This window comes from Cydia strobilella, chromosome 22, assembly GCF_947568885.1.
Source record: "Cydia strobilella chromosome 22, ilCydStro3.1, whole genome shotgun sequence".
Classification (NCBI taxonomy): domain Eukaryota; kingdom Metazoa; phylum Arthropoda; class Insecta; order Lepidoptera; family Tortricidae; genus Cydia; species Cydia strobilella.
The window spans coordinates 7,195,826-7,212,389 of NC_086062.1; the positions used below are offsets into that span (position 1 = coordinate 7,195,826).

The 16,564-nt window shown below is 34.6% G+C and overlaps 1 protein-coding gene across 1 annotated transcript in view; it reads left to right on the forward strand.

Moving 5' to 3' along the window:
• Nucleotides 1-3,414: 3,414 nt before the first annotated feature.
• The window catches only part of LOC134751381 (transcriptional activator cubitus interruptus), a 127,484-nt gene continuing 114,334 nt past the window's right edge, over nucleotides 3,415-16,564 (forward strand). Inside the window, exon 1 of the mRNA XM_063686739.1 lies at nucleotides 3,415-3,825. The gene's annotated coding sequence lies outside the window, so the exon portion shown is untranslated. The remainder of the gene's footprint in view (nucleotides 3,826-16,564) is intronic.

The window sequence follows — 16,564 nt, forward strand, 5'->3', positions numbered from 1 at the left end:
AAATACAAATACATTATCTCAATCAACATAATATAACCGTGACATTTGTACAATTTAGTCACAAAGCCACAAAAACACTTCAAATGTCAGCCGAAACGGCATAGCTCTAAATTATGCGACAAAGCATTTAAAAAAAGAACATTTGAAGGACCTTGTCCGTTTTAATCATTCGCGGGTCGAAACCAGGGCATGATTTTAGGAGGTGGCCGTAACGTTGACTCAGATATTGTTATTTCATTATAAATGCACAAAATGTCTTAATTAAAGATCAGAACCGGCATAATAACTCAGAAAAAATACACAGTCTTGACTCCAGTCCATTGCGCGTCTCTTTCTACCGCTAGCACTAGAATTTTCCGTCTCGTTTCGCGCCAGACGAACTTGTAAATTGTTCTTTTTACGTAATGCCCAAAGCGAAACGTCATATCTTTCGTCACATTTTTCAATTTCAGACTTTATTGCATTAGTTTTAAAGTCCTTTTTAAAGTTTATTGGATTATTATGTTACCTTTAGTATACGGGGGTGATGATCAAGTTATCTCGCTCAGACAAAACAAAATACAGCACAAGTCCTTTGAGTATACGAGTTTAGTTGCTTTACGGCGATTGCTTTTTGTATTCCCATCCCTTTTCTTAGAGCATTTCATTCGTAACGAAAACGGGTTCGATTTTGAAATCCACTTATCCTATTCCCATCCCAAGCGAAAGACAACTTTAATCTTTTGATTTTGAGATTATTTTCGCGTGGATTTTCTGAGGACTGAAAGCATGTTTGAATAGTTTTCGTAAAGATGTTACTGTCACGTCCTATCGATGCGATGGTTTCTTTTTTGTTGGCAGTGCTTTAAGTAAGACATACTGGGTCTGTACTACACTGGATCTGTTGCATGATTCATTGGGCGAGTGATGCGATTTCACGCATTGCAAAGACAGTTACATTCTTCCGTTAAGTGACAGTTGCTGAGAAATATTAACCCTTTCTGTTTAGGCTAGTTAGCATTGTCAGGCATTGTGATAAAACCTCGTCGTGGCTAAATTAGATTATTTGTGGGTATTTCAGTTTCAGAGAATGGTTAATGTAATGATTTGACCCTAAGACACACGCCGATTTTGAGGATGCCAAAGTTGAAAAAAAAAAAGAAAAGTCCAGAAAATATTCGACAAATTCTCAGTCAGAATGCCTTGAATATATAGCGTTTATAGGGAGCTTTGGTCTATAATAATTGCAAAGTTCACATAAGTTACCACTTAGCTCCACTGACACCACCAACAATCAGTCTCAACTTCCTATAAATTAAAATAATATCTCATATTAACGAGCGTCTTAAAAAAGTCAGTTGTTTTAAAGCTAGTTTATAGCTGGGAGCAATTTTCACCGTGTAATTATCAAAAAGGCGGCTAGATATTAAATTATTGCTTGCCTTAGCTAGCGGGTATATTATGGACTGGAAGATGTAGTTTATTTAAGATCAATACTCGGGTAAGGTCTTAAATCCGGTTCGAAGGACCAATGAACTTGGTATAAAGGCTAGTGATGATTTTATTTTTCTTGCCTTTAGCTTCCAGTTAACGGGCCTTTTTTATACGAAGATGGTAGCAAACGCGTATTGCTTGTCAAGGGTGTCACACGCGCGTAGCCGTTCCTTAAAAAGATTGGTAGTTTTTACTACGTTGACAGTTTAAGTGGCTAATAACTTTGGTTTACTTAAAATGACAAATTGACTGTTAAATACCATTAGGAACACATGACCAGCTAGAGGTAATTTGAACGACCCAAGAGAACGTAATTCGAACGTAGTGTTTTCTCAAGAAACTAGTTCAGTATGAGTAAGGAATTCTGATTCTGAGAAAAATTATCTCTGCTTGAGTCGTCAGGCTGTCAGCACTGGACAAACATTTGCAGTCAGCAGTCAACAGGCGATGTGTTGCACTTGATGCGTAAGCACAGGCGATCTTTCCCCTAGGGAGAACCAGCGTAAGGTGACCTCGAGATCCGTAACAACTTTGCATAATCCATAAGGGCTCCTATACTAGTTTGTCTAAGACTTCAACTCGTTAAACGTGTGGAAAAATCCAGGAGTCAACATAGCGAGTGTTTGCCCACCACTTCACAAATAGATAAATTATTTAGTCCGTCCCTAGGTTTACATACGCGTGATGCATTTCTGTAGTTTTCCCTCAAGTGTTTGGAGCTATGGGTTCAACGTATCAGAAGCTATGGCAATCGTAGCTTTTGAATCTAGACGAGCTTCCTCGTTTTTTATGCAGTGAAAATATATATTGACAGTATCTGCTATTATTTATTTATTTTATTTATTTTAAACTTTATTGCACAAGAACAAGTACAAAAGGCGGACTTAATGCCTTGAGGCATTCTCTACCAGTCAACCACTGGGCCAAACAGAAATTGTTAAGGTGGGTGCAGTGCGATGCGAAAAAAAAAATTCTAAATATAAATTCTAATACTAACGCCAATATACAAACTAGTAATATTTATATACTATAATACCTTTATAAACTACATAAATAAACAATATAAATATATATACAAATTTATCATATAATATACATAAATATATATTTTTGCATGTGCGGGGAAGGGGGGAGGGGGGGGGGTCCCACTAGACAGTATCTAGCAGGTGCTTGTAGAGCATTCGTTTGAAAGTCAGCTTGTTTGGGGCTTGTCTAATCGTTAGAGGGAGCGAATTCCAAAGACGGATTGCTTGAACAGCGAAAGAAGACGTGAGAAAACCGGTATGGTGAGGGAGAACAGAGAGTTTAAGAGAAGAGGTCGTTTATTCATTTTTTTTCTACACCCTCAAGTCATTCGCTTTTTCATATTTTGAATAAGTATAAAGCTATCATAGATTGTACGGGCATATAGGCCTTAGAATAGAGTAAGTAGTACCTTCCTAAATTATTACAGATTATTATTTTTGTATATGTAAAAAATATTTTTGTTGTGAGTAATTAAATATAACTTTCCTATTCTATAACTTCAATCATGAAAAACGTAATTAATTCATTATGTAAACATCTAAATTCCTAACTGAAAATTCATACATGGCCAGAAAAAATGCTTTTACATCTGCTCGTAGCAAAAAAAAAATTCATGTCAAACTAGCTATAATAACATAAATAGATAAATATCTAATTTATCACACTGTATCAATAAACGAGTTCAGTTAGAAATTTAGACCTACATTCTCGAATCAATAAAAAAACTTATCATCCATGCAAATCCATGAATCTATCATTGTTTATGTTAGTGCATCAGTCAGCATAGCGCCAAGAAAATGCGATTAAGACATTATCTGGTTAGCACTATCCACGCTCGAGCGGGACAGAAAACAAATACGTCCGCATACAATTTGTACGAAAATAACTCTGCGTGGGAGAGGGACGGTGCGATTGAAATGTCAGTTTCAACGCGGGCGTACTGGGAATAGTGTGGTCTCTTTTACTCTTGACGTTTTACAATCGTTTATTGTCATGTTACTGTCTCGTTTCGACGGGTAGATTGAGATGAAACCGCCGGCAGCGGGCGCACGTCCTCCCGCCGGTACTTATATCGGTCCGGCCCGCGCGAGAGACGGTCGCCGCTACAAACTTTTTTTACCATTGTTTTTAAACAAAACTCTGTGACTATTAACTTTTCGAAAGTGCCAGTGACTGAATTATTTAAAAACCAATATTGATTGTGTTGTTCTATTTAACAAATTGTCAAGTGGTGGTGTTGTGTTTTATTTATTATTATGCGAATGGATTGCTACCGCTGCGATATAGTTTGACACGAGATGACCTGACATACCATTTATCATAAACGTGAGTTATATGCTTTAATTATCTCATTAAACTGTGTTAATTATAAATAAACCTCGCCCTTCCTTTAAAAGGGGAACTTGCAAAAAAAAATCTAGGATGTTTTTAAAATGTCAAAATCACCACATGCAACGCAGCTTGGTCAATAACACTATTATTTTTGTAATTTAAAATAGTGATGTGACAATCTTTAGTAAGTTCGGCCATATGGGGCGCAGCCTTTTGTAAATCGTATACCTGCTCGAGGTTTTTGTATGTTAAAAACAAAAGTCGCTCGCGCAGTCACGTCCCTAGTTCCCGGGAATCGCTGGAATTTATCACTGGAATGAATTTTTAAGAAATTATGAATTCTAAACGTCGCAACGGAAATTGCCGTGCTTTGTAAAAGTTAGCAATATTTTAAACGATTATTAAAGCATTAAATATAAATAATTAAATATCTAAGCGACTGGAGAGTTGCTTAAATGGACTGATATTAAAGCATTAAATATAAATATCTAAGCGACAGGAGTTGCTTGGATGGGCTGATCCTTTTGTTTAAAAAAAAACTGAATGTTGAGACAGTATGAGGTTCTTGAAAAAAGGACTGTACAGGTTTCAAAAGCTCGGCAACGCGCATGTAACACCTCTGGAGTTGCAGGCGTCCACAGGCCAAGGTGACCGCTTGCCATCAGGTGGGCCGTAAACTTGGCCGTGAACTAGATCTCAATCTTCGCCTAAAATCTTTAAACTTAATTGAACCTGGTTTTGCCTTAGCCTTTTTAAAATCCTGAAATACCAATATTTTTAGGAATACAGACTTTCTTTAAAATAAAACGCAACATGTCTTATTGTTATTATTTTCTTTATCTTGACCACACTGGCATTTTACGAGGGGAGTTGCAATAATGAAACGGGTGCATGCGGGTAGTTCCTACCTGTATAGGCACGTGTTTATTATTTATTTTAAAACACCATTCTACTGAATACAAGAGGTGCATTGGAGTAACTTCGACAGCTGGTTAATTTTGAATATTCATAGGATTTTACTACATATTTTTAACCGAAGAATAGATGTAGGTATCATTATTATTATTATTATTACGAGCCTATTGTGTCCCCTGGGCAAAGGCCTCCCCCCTCTTCTTCCACTCCATGTAGGTATCATTTAACTAAAACGTATTGTCCTCAAAATATACCCCTCTAGTGATATACAAACTATGTCACTAGAATATAGCAATAAATATATTTCATTTCAAACCCAAACGGTTGTAAAAATTATCAACAAGTAGCGGCCCGCCCCGGCTTCGCACGAGTGCGATGCTGATACATATAAACCTTCCTCTTGAATCACTATCTATTTAAAAAACCGTATCAAACTTCGTTGCGTAGTTTTAAAGATCTAAGCATACATAGGGACAGACAGACAGCAGGAAGCGACTGTTTTATACTATGTAGTGATATACCGCAGTAAAAATCTTTATAAACGTATTTTTGGACCAACCTGTATATCGTGTAGCAAAGCAAAAAAAATTAACCTACCTAGCTACCGTTTTGTATTAAATATTGGCCGTTATTGTGGTTAACCGCATGTTATAAATTATATTATACTTTCCATTAATATGCCACGCATACACACTCCATACAGTATGTATATACATAAAATACCACTTTCCTTCATTTCTTTGCTTGTTAACCCTTAATTTAGCACGAAAAAAGGAAGCATTTTAGGGAGTTCAAGCCTCCTTGAATCTATAGTCCTAATGATTAAAGAAAAAAATACAAAAGTAAGGTTAAAGGTTATGTGCGTTCTGACGAGCAATGCGAAATCAAAGGTTAACATTAACTAACTCTATTCAATTATGTACCTATATATATTTAATACAAAATGGCCCCTCATTTACTTATTAAGGTTTCATTGCACTGTAGTCTACTAACATAACCATTCCTCCTAACATGATAAACTCATACTTACTTATAATCAGAGATGGGCAAAATGTAATCGACTAACGATTAACGATTAAGATTACAAGAATTAATTGCGACTGACGATTGAAAACGACGATTGATCAATCTTAGTTGTATAGAGTGCAACTAATTTAGTTGCAACTAAATTAGTTGCCGATTGATTTCGGACAACTAAATTTTGTAATCGACTAATTAGTTAGACTATTTTCTCGCGACTAATGTTAGAAGCAAATTGAATAGAATACCCCGGTATGGCTATGTTGACAGACTGATTAGGACATCTTAACGGATGTTTAAAAATAAAATAGTCATGTATTACTTACGATATTTTGACCGTTTCTAAGGAGTGAGATTTGTTCTCACTATTATTTTGCTACTAAAGTAGTGCATCTCTCTGAAATTGGACTAAATTTCTCTTATCTAAGGGTAAATAAGAACTGGGTACTTTGTGCATTAGTAAAATAACACTTAAAAACACAATTCTATTAATCAAACTTTGTATATTAAATATAAAAGCAACCATGATATGTATTTAGTTAAACTATATGAGGTTAGTCTTGCAATCGTTGCAATAATAATTAAAAGCAAAAATTATCAACAAATCAACGTTGTTTATACAATAACATGTTCATATGTGATAAGATAAAACATTAAAACCCACAGTTATAATAAATCAAACTTTGTAGGTATATGAAACATTTAAAGCAAAAAGTATCAAAAAAATCAACGCTGTTTATACAGTAAGATGTTTATATGTAATAAGATAAAACATTAAAAAACACAGTTATAATAAATCAAACTTTGTATATGAAACATTCAAAGCAAAAAGTATCAAAAAATCAACGCAGTTTATACAGTAACATGTTTATATGTGATAAGATTTAAAAAATACAGTTATAATAAATCAAAATTTGTATGTATTATATTATGTATATTAAATCGTATATTAAACAACAATAATAATTTAAAGCAAAAAGTATCAAAAAATCAACGGTGTATACAGCAACATGTACCTCTATGCCTCTATGTGTACGTATATCATAACATTCTGCCATACTCAATAAAAATTTGCAAAGAATGTTATTTATTTGTGATATTTACTTATTATTTAATCAGTGAGCAATATAAAAAAACTGTATAAAATTAATAAAACAGACACGATTCCAATATTGTGATAGGTTTAAAAACAAGGACAAAATCATAAAGTAAATATTTTTTAATGACCACACGTTGAAAACAAAATAGACCGCGTAGATAATAAACAACATGCAGATGTGTCATTCAATAGAACGTGTTATTTTTAGAAGATGCGTCGGCACTTGCACCAAAATGCAACAAACAACTTCCAGGTAAGTAGGATTATCCCATTGTTTTGTCACCGCGTGACACTAAAAAGAGTTTTACTATTGTCAGAGACAGCAAAATATTGATAGACTCTATGTCTAAGATTTACTCAGTATCGTATAAATCAAAGTATTAATAATGCACCAACCTACTTTATTGTTTGCGATTTGTAAACAATGCAGTTTTTCGCTATTTGTCGTTATTACCAATATATCGTTATAATAATATTATGGCATTATTTGCATTGTCATTCAAGCATTTCAAATTAAACGTGTATACATAATTTTAGCTCAATCGAATGAAGATATCTGCTTCAAAATAAGTCGCAAAATTCTATCCAAACTAACATAGTAACAACATACGAGTACCTCCGTATGTTACATACGTACTTGTAGTTACATATTGCAAGATAAAAAATGCAAAAACGGGCGACTACGTAGTTTTAATATAGATTTAATCGTGAAATTTAGTCGATTGAAACTAAAACTAATTTAGTTGTTAGTCGAACATTCTCACAACTAATTTAATCGCAACTAAATTAATCGCGATTAAAAAATGACGATTGATATTTTCAATCGATTGATTAGTTAACTAAAAAATTAATCGATTAATGCCCATCTCTGCTTATAATTACCTATATTTGCGAACCATAAATACAGACATAATTCACATAGTAATAAAGAAACTATTTAACCGAGAACGATCCATCCATTCCAATCGAGAAGTTAATAAAAAAAACTGCAAAGAATCTTAATTATAACATAAAAGTGCTTAATAACAGCTCTGTAACTATTTCTGCTAAACTTGTAATCTAACTTGACCGCGGCATCTTTCAATTTTTTTTTTTTCATTTAATTTGTTTCAAGACTAATCATTATTCTGTACAACTCCGTCGGTTCTAGTTATCGTGAAGAAAAATGTATTTTTTTCTTGTTAACATAATGAAAAATGTGTTTTTTCTTGATCAATTAGGCATTATACATTGTGAAATTTAAGCGCCAGCAATGTAATCTATGTCTGATTGTCTGATTGCTGCATTCATACATGCGACGGGAAATCGAATGAATGCACTAAACATACAAAAAAATTCAAAAACGATACATTAAGGAGGGATTTAAATAACTTCAATTGGCAAGTATCTGAATATTTATCAGTACGGTTTTACTCACTATTATTTTTAGTCGCTTTTGGCGACATGTTTCGGATTCTTTGGGATTTGGGTAATAGTGAGTAAAAACCGTACTGATAAATATTTTGAAATATGTCTCACGATAGTTTAAGTGCGAAGTATCTGAATCGTATTATTCCTCATATCTTTTAACCTTTTGTAGGGGGGATTCAAATAATTAACTTTTGTCTCGTATTTGCGCTACCAGTAATCTTGACCAACACTGTTTTATGCTAGTAGGTACTAACTGTTAAACGCTAAACAGCTATTAGAAAGTTAATGTAACTTGATCAACTCTATAGCTTGCTGCGCAGAACTTGCACATTTTCTGGAGCACACGGTGTATAATTTACGCATTTCACGGATGATCCGGGGAAATGGGGCTATGGATAGGTTTATGGTTAATTCTTGACCCTTAGGGTCCTGTAGTGAACTCGATTGACTTGTGTCTATTCTTTTGTATGATTTCTAATGGATACCGCACGTATTTAATGTGACGTATAACATAATAAGACGGTTAGACGAGATCCCTTGTACTGTCGCCATCTGATATATAGGAGCTGCCGAGGTACTCAAAAATATCTAAACACGCATTCTAGCGCCTCGACATTAGAGGCATGTTCAGATGTTTGTGAGCACCTTGGCCGCTCCGATATATCTGATGGCGACTACTCGGTTTTTATCAATAATTTACGTTTAAAAATACACGTATAAGTTATAAATTAAGAACAATATCGTAGCCTTCGCGGTTCAGTTTATACGCAGCTACAAAGTCAAATAGATACACGAAACGGTCCTTCTATCCATATTCGTGTAATTGTTTAAAAAAAAACGAAGCCCAATATTTCTAATGCCAAAAACATTCGTAAGCCATACCAGCGAAATCGACAGTCAAATTTTGTTGCATTGTATGATTTGGTACCATAAATGTACGATAGATGAGTTGAAAGGTCAATGCGACTTAATCCGCCTGCGGGAAATTCTGTACAACATTTTTCAAAGAACACACTTATATTAACTTCGTCGATAAGCAGCGATTTATTTTAGTTTTATATATCAGTAGAAAGCAGGTGTGTATACATTTGACTTTGTGGCTATGGAGATAGCGGCCGGTTGGAAAAAAAACGCGCATGATCGTGCATGAATTTTCCCGCAAATGGATTTAGCCGCATTGATCTAACCTTGATATGACCTGAATATTTGTATATTGTATATTTTTTATATCTGTAAAGAGTGTGACGGAAAGGAGGGTTCTTTACATGAAACCGTCAAACAAGCAACAGTTCCTGAAACCTAGTCACAACATGACCCACGCTTTAACCTATTGAATATCCCCATTTATCACAAATATCCTGATAAGCGCTAATAATTTCATAACCTTTCTTAATAGACATAATTCAACTTGCACTTCACGAAGCCGAGCGTTCACGAAGCCGCCCGACCCGCCCCGAAGTCCCGATCGGTTTGATCACGAACTGATAGAGTAATGATTTGTTTGTATCGCACAATCGATGCCATAGGGTTAGGAACTAGCAATGGCATAGAGTTACCGCTTCATTTATATGTTTTTGGAGAGCTAGCAATGTAGAGATTGCTTCTTGATTTTTTGTCTGCCAATAATAACGATGCATTACACGTGTAGGCTATAAGCCAAAAATTTTGTATGTTTATGTGTAACATATCGACCTATCCCTCCTACACTCACGGACTTGTTAGATCTATGCTTCCTTTAGTATAATTATACTAAACAAAAAAAGAATAAAAAAATTGTGTAAGTCCTCTTAAAGTTAAGTATAGGTACTTTTATGTTGATTGCCAAGTAAAAAGTTACAAAACATTAACTCAATAAAACCACCTCATTTTGTAAGTCGGTTTAAAACAAAAAAAAATATAGATATCTTTCGCCTAAATCGCCGAAGTATAGTTGACGCTCCGGTGAAACTCACACACAAACATGAATTCATCCACATACATTGATTACCAGAATTATAACCTTTTTTTTTTTAGCTTTGCATAGTATTGTCGGGTAAAAAAACATAACTTTATAGAGAATTAAGTGCCCACCGGGCAGATAACTTTTATTACTAATAGCTACAATACGGGTTTTGCAAAAATCCATTTGGGTTTAAACGCGCCCATATGACTATAAATACGTATAGTATAATGTCGTATATTTTCAATCTTTCAGGAATTATCGTCTGATACTTTTCTGCCACTTCTGCCCCTTCTAAACCTACCTCCGCGGTTTGATGCGCAGACGCAATCTCTCTATTAATTCTCTCTCTGATTAAGCGATTACCGAAACTATGTGCCTCGAGCATCCCGCTGAGGCAATGTATTGGTAATTTCTATTGTTATTGGGAAATATCCGCGTTTTGAATAATTACTCCGCTTCCGTGGTTCGGTTACAGAATGTTGGAACGGTTGAGCCTCAGGACTTCAATACTCTTTGTTATTTGTACCTTCCATTACCATTCGACGAATCTCGAATGAGATGAAAATTTGTTTTAGTTTAATTCTTCGGAGATGAACTTTCAGACCCTTGGAATTGTTTTACCTGGTGCGCACTCTGAAATCCTATTTAAACAAAGAAAAGATGTTAAATTTGGATGAAAGTTAATAATTTTTAAATTTTCTTAACTATTTTTTGGTTTAGACGATCAAAATTCAATTCAATAATCATTTATTTCAAATAACAAAGATTCATAATACATAGTTAGTAACATAATAGCTCATCGTCTTATTATCTACGTTAGTATTCTTATATTTAAGGTATTTACAATGTTGCGAGTATGTACATAAACAAATAAATCAATACTCCATTTCAACAGTGCGCACAAAATTGAGAAAGCAATTGCAATTGATTGTGCGATTGCAAAATTGAGTAAGTAAGTATCAGCTTAAATTCTGTAAAAAAAATCTAAATGTTAGAAAATCTGAAATGTTCATAAATATGTATTTAAAAGTTATCTAAGTTCTATAGTTACGTTTGTAAATACGATGGAAAATAATTATGCACTACATCTGTACTATTACTTAATTATGAACTGAAATAGATGTCTTTAGCTAACGCCATGAACCCCTAGGCCATCTCGTCACACTACTTGTGTAACTACTTAAAAACACAAATTAAAATATTTGATTAAAAAAAATGATTTGTTCCTAAAGCTGTGTGCTCCTACTATTAAATTAAGTAACTTTTCATAAACAAAAATATTCTCCCAAAAATCCGGGATACACATCGTCGTAGCAAATATCCCATAGGCCTCAATAAAGTCGATACCCGTGTGGTATGTACTGGAACTGGTCTCGTCGGGTCAAGAGCGGTCACGGCCTTAGATGAAGACATTCGGCGGACAGAGGAGCCGTGGAGGGTATGACTTAATGCCGGCCGGCGATTTCGATACATTGTTGTCAGTAAGGTTTTGAACTGGGATTTTGCCGCTTTAGAAAGATCACTTGTAAACTGGAACTGTTAGTGTTTTTATTTTTATTTTTGGATGTTATTTATACTATGTATTAAATACATTCGGCGGACAGAGGATCCATGGAGTATGACTTAATGCCGGCCGGCGATTTCGATCCAATGTTGTCAGTAAAAAGTTGCGAGTGAAGTTTTAAACTGGGGTTTTGACGCTTTAGGAAAATCACTTGTGAACAGGAACTGTTGGAGTGTTTTTTGATTGGTTGTGGTTTCTGTGAAATTTTGACATTGGCGCGATTTAGATGAAAAAGCGGGTAAATATCTTAATCATATGATATCTATACAGAAATATTGAAAGTACATATGATTACATTTTTTTTCCTTGTATGTGGTTATAGAGAACAGCAGCTAAACGACAAATAATTTTAATACTTATTAAAACACTGCTATCTACGGAAAAAAAATTGAATTACAATGAAATGCAGTAAAAAGATGTGGTAAAGCAAAAAAAATCTTCCGTTGAAATAAATTAGTGAACGTAATTATTAAACAAAACTTCTTGCACAACAATAACAAACACCTTACCACAAAAGTTACAAGTTTTTTCAATTAAAAGGTCAGATAACCTGAACTACTCCAACGAAGCTTTAACAACAAATATATTCCCTTCTACTCCACTCGTTTACAACAACACAGACTTTACTCAAACCATCAATTACACCTTCATAGTCATACCATCAATTACAATAGTAATATTTATACCAACGTGTTCTAACAAAAGGACTTGTACAATTATCTAAATTATCGTGTTAGTGAGAATGTTGGTGTTAAACCGTGCTTGGGACGCTTTCTAAAACAAATTCAAGATGCGTTCATTAATTAAGTAAATATTCTGTACATTGGTTGTGGTAAACAATTCTTATTGTCAAAGGAACAAAGGAATCTGCCGACTTTGGAATTGTAGTTTTGTATGGCATTTACCTGCTTCCCATGGATTTATATTAATGATTTACCCATGTTGATGGAAACTACTTTTGAAGCTTATATTCTGTTTTATAGTCAGTATTTTTAGTATATTTTTATTTTGTTGTAACTTATTCGGAAATTTTGTTTAACTATATATAGTGTACCTAAGTAGTTATTTAATGTTTTGAGGCAAAGAGCTTTATCTAATTAAACTTTCTGTTGAATTTCAAAAACGTGTTGTAATTTATTGAAGACGACAATTCATCCTTCACATCTGTCAAAAAATTTAGGGTAAGCGCACCTTAAACTGTCCTTGCGAGAAGTAATTAAAAACGGTTAAAAAATAAATCTCATCCTTCTGATGTATCATTATTACGTTTCTCCATGACAGCGGCGGCCATGTTTCATTTGAATATATAAATAAATGTACGAGCCTTGTCGGCGACATCGTTACTAATGATCTATCTTCTGACGCTTGAAGCACAAGTGTTATACGACGTACAGTAGCATTACTCCGTACATGAGACATTCATCTTATTTTGCCCTTATCTTAGATGTACATGCATGTCCAGTATGTATTTTTCTTCATTTACTCTGTCTATCTTGTCCGTTTTCCGGCCTTCACTTCCTAATTTTTCATTGAATCTAGTGCGTCCAACTAATGTTGGCGTATGTCTATGTCTAATATGAATCTCACTGCGTTGCTGTTTACTTGTACTACACTCAGCTATTTACCATAATATTTGCGATGTTGTTAATAGAAATTGCAAGTGTTTAAAACATTTGGATTGGTATTTGTATTTCAATGGATACGAAATAGCCTGCAGCCCCTCCTATCGTAAATGTAAATGGAGACGTTCGTACACTCTGATTATATCGCATATTGTACACAGTCAATGTACTGATATCCTTCTTGTGTGTTCTAGGACGATAGTGCGTTGAAATATTTTTGAACCAATGTTTCTTTATGTCAGTCATCTTTTTTGACTTAATTTATGTCTGTTAGTTTTGTTAATAAACAAGTCGTTTTATCATAATTATAATGGATGTTCATGGCAATTTGATTATGATCCCTACTCTTAAAAGAGTTAACAGACTAATAAGTCATATTTTTAAAATGTTAGAATTAAAAAAATGATTGTAGGTTTTTTGTTTAACTAATTCTAAAAATTAAAATCATTTAGAAATGTTTTTTATTACTCTTGAATATTTGTATTAAGTTCCTTTTAAGCAAACAAAATATTTTCAAATTCTACGCAGGTGCTTACATGTCCACTCCACCACCTCCACTCTCCTCAAACCACCAACCAAATTCTCCTCATACACGTCTTAATTAAACTTTCCTTTTTTTCTTTTCCCCAAAACCCTAATCGCAGCAAGAACCGTGACATGACCAGAAAATACGAGTGGAAATATTTGTACAGTCAGCAGCAATAAACACACAGGAGCGCGTCGAATCTGGTCTCTAAATAAAATGTCCGAGGCAGAAAAAAAACGGTCATTTATGACCTGCCACTTCCGCCGGGTTCGGTTGTTTAGTCAGAGGACGTGGCGGCTGAGGAATTGGGAATTGTTATAATTTTGTGGCATTACTGACAGTTGTGGTCCATGTTTTGACAATGGTATTGCCACATGTGCATCACACAGTTATGCCAAAGCCCTAGTTTTTAGTGAACCGATATTAGCTGCCTTGAAATTTGTACATATATTAAAAACCTTTAATTAGTAATTCTAAGAACGGTAAAAAAATACATGTTCTACCGACTTACCCTAGCCTAACCTAAACTCATATTTCCTTTCATATTCGTATTCAAAAGGCTTTTCTAAAACTACTACAGAAGATTTCTTAAATCCTGGCGTTGACTTGACGAAGACTCTCTGCAAAACTCATCCTTCTTCTTTTAAAACCATCCTGACTTAATATTTTAACAGATCCCCAAAAACTTTCTCGACCGGACTGAGCCGTCAGTAGTAGAACTAATTGGTGGACCGGTACACGAAAAACTTATTTGTTATACGCAACACTATTTTGATTGATCCCTCGGGGGACCAGCAAAAAACTGGCTCGATATTAGGTTTCGGGCACTATTGATGGAGTTAGTTGATAAAATCAACAAATTTGGTTGGAATATTTGAAGAACCTATGTGGTTCTGGAATGATTATATTTTTTTGATTTATATCTTTTTATAAAGCTTCTTGGTAAGAAGGAAGAAGTGGGATTAAACGCATAATACAATTGAATAGATTTGTTTTTATCAGTCAAAAGACCTTCGCTTTGAATTTTGAATTCTGTAGTATGCGCCTCACAACATAATTGTTTTAAAAGTGTAGTATCAATATTTTAACCTATTTTCTAGTACACATACCTACGGCACATATTACATAATCCAGTTATACCTTGAGGGCTAGGTCCGATTTCCTGGTAAAAAACTTGAACTTAATTGAATATTATTTTCAAAGGTTATCAATAGGTATAAACTTTGTATTCAAGCTACAATCCACCAAAGTGCTAATAGGCTCAGGAACTTCGCACCGGCACCAACTTCCGATTAAATTGAATTAATATAGAACCGAATCAATTAATATGCTAACAGCGTCACTGGACGGCGTTCCTTGGATGCACTTAATGCGTGGATTCTACTGATTAAAGCGGATCTACATTCAAACGCCTTGAAATCCCTGGAGTTGTCAGCATTTTACATAATTGAGCTTGAAATAGACGGTACTAAACGATGTGTTGAGATTTCTTTACCGTTAAAAAGATGTGTAATCAGAGCTGTATCATTTTTATCAGAATTATCATCTGTAGAGGCTATAAATACGCCTTACAGTTCTAAATTAATAAAGGGAATATCTCTTGTTTCAATCAAAACACATGTTTCGTAATAATCATAACCATATCTTGTAAATTCAACTTTCACAGTCAATTTCTTAGTGAAGTCATCATTTACGGTAAATATTCGATGAACCGATAGGACGGCTCGATGGTTAGACAAAACACCTGTATCCCCGCCTACCTACCCACTTATAAATATGTAACCTATTGTCCCCCAAAGATCCTCCGAGGACTTGCTAACAAGGGTTTGGAAAAAAAATAAAAGCGCACCAGCCGGGGAACAATGGACGGTCAGGTAGGATGAATTCTTGTCGTCCGCTATTAGGTTGTAATACTGCAGTCTGCAGCTTTTTGGTACTTTTGGAATGAATAGATTTTTTGGGTTGGTAAGCCTCAAAATCTACTGAATTTGGGTATTGTTAAATGTACGTATTTAGAATTGCGTAAGGCAAGTATACGTACTTGGCTAGCATCTTGCCCAACTAATGTCGAAATCCCGGAGTCCCGATGCTTTAAAATATTTCTTGGTTAGTTAAGTTTACACACAGAAGCCTCAATTCAAAAAACAGAATAAAAATTTACGCTACCATTAGAGTCCATCCAATTCCATACTCTTAATTTTGACGGTCGTTCTCTAAAAAAATCATCGGTTTCTATATACCAACTTCATTTTCGGGTTATGTGATCAGTTGGGGGTGAAGAATGTCCCGTGACTCTCATGTTTCCGTAAAACAAATATAGTAATTTAGCATTCCACCTGCTATAATTTTATCGACTATTTAAACACCACAACCCATGATTCGTGTTCAAATCAACATAATATAGTCATTATCAACGACACAAAATTATACATAAATAAAACCCGATCCGAGATATTAATATTTCTACATCTTGTTCGGACGATACCGAAAAATTTGAGTATAAATTTCTGTGTGTCGAACGCTTTGGACCCACGCGGGCCGAAATTAATGACACTTCTTTCACCGTCGGGTCTCAGGTAGACCGTTTGACGTATCTATTTAGACATCAAAATACGTTTTTTGCTGTGAAACTAGC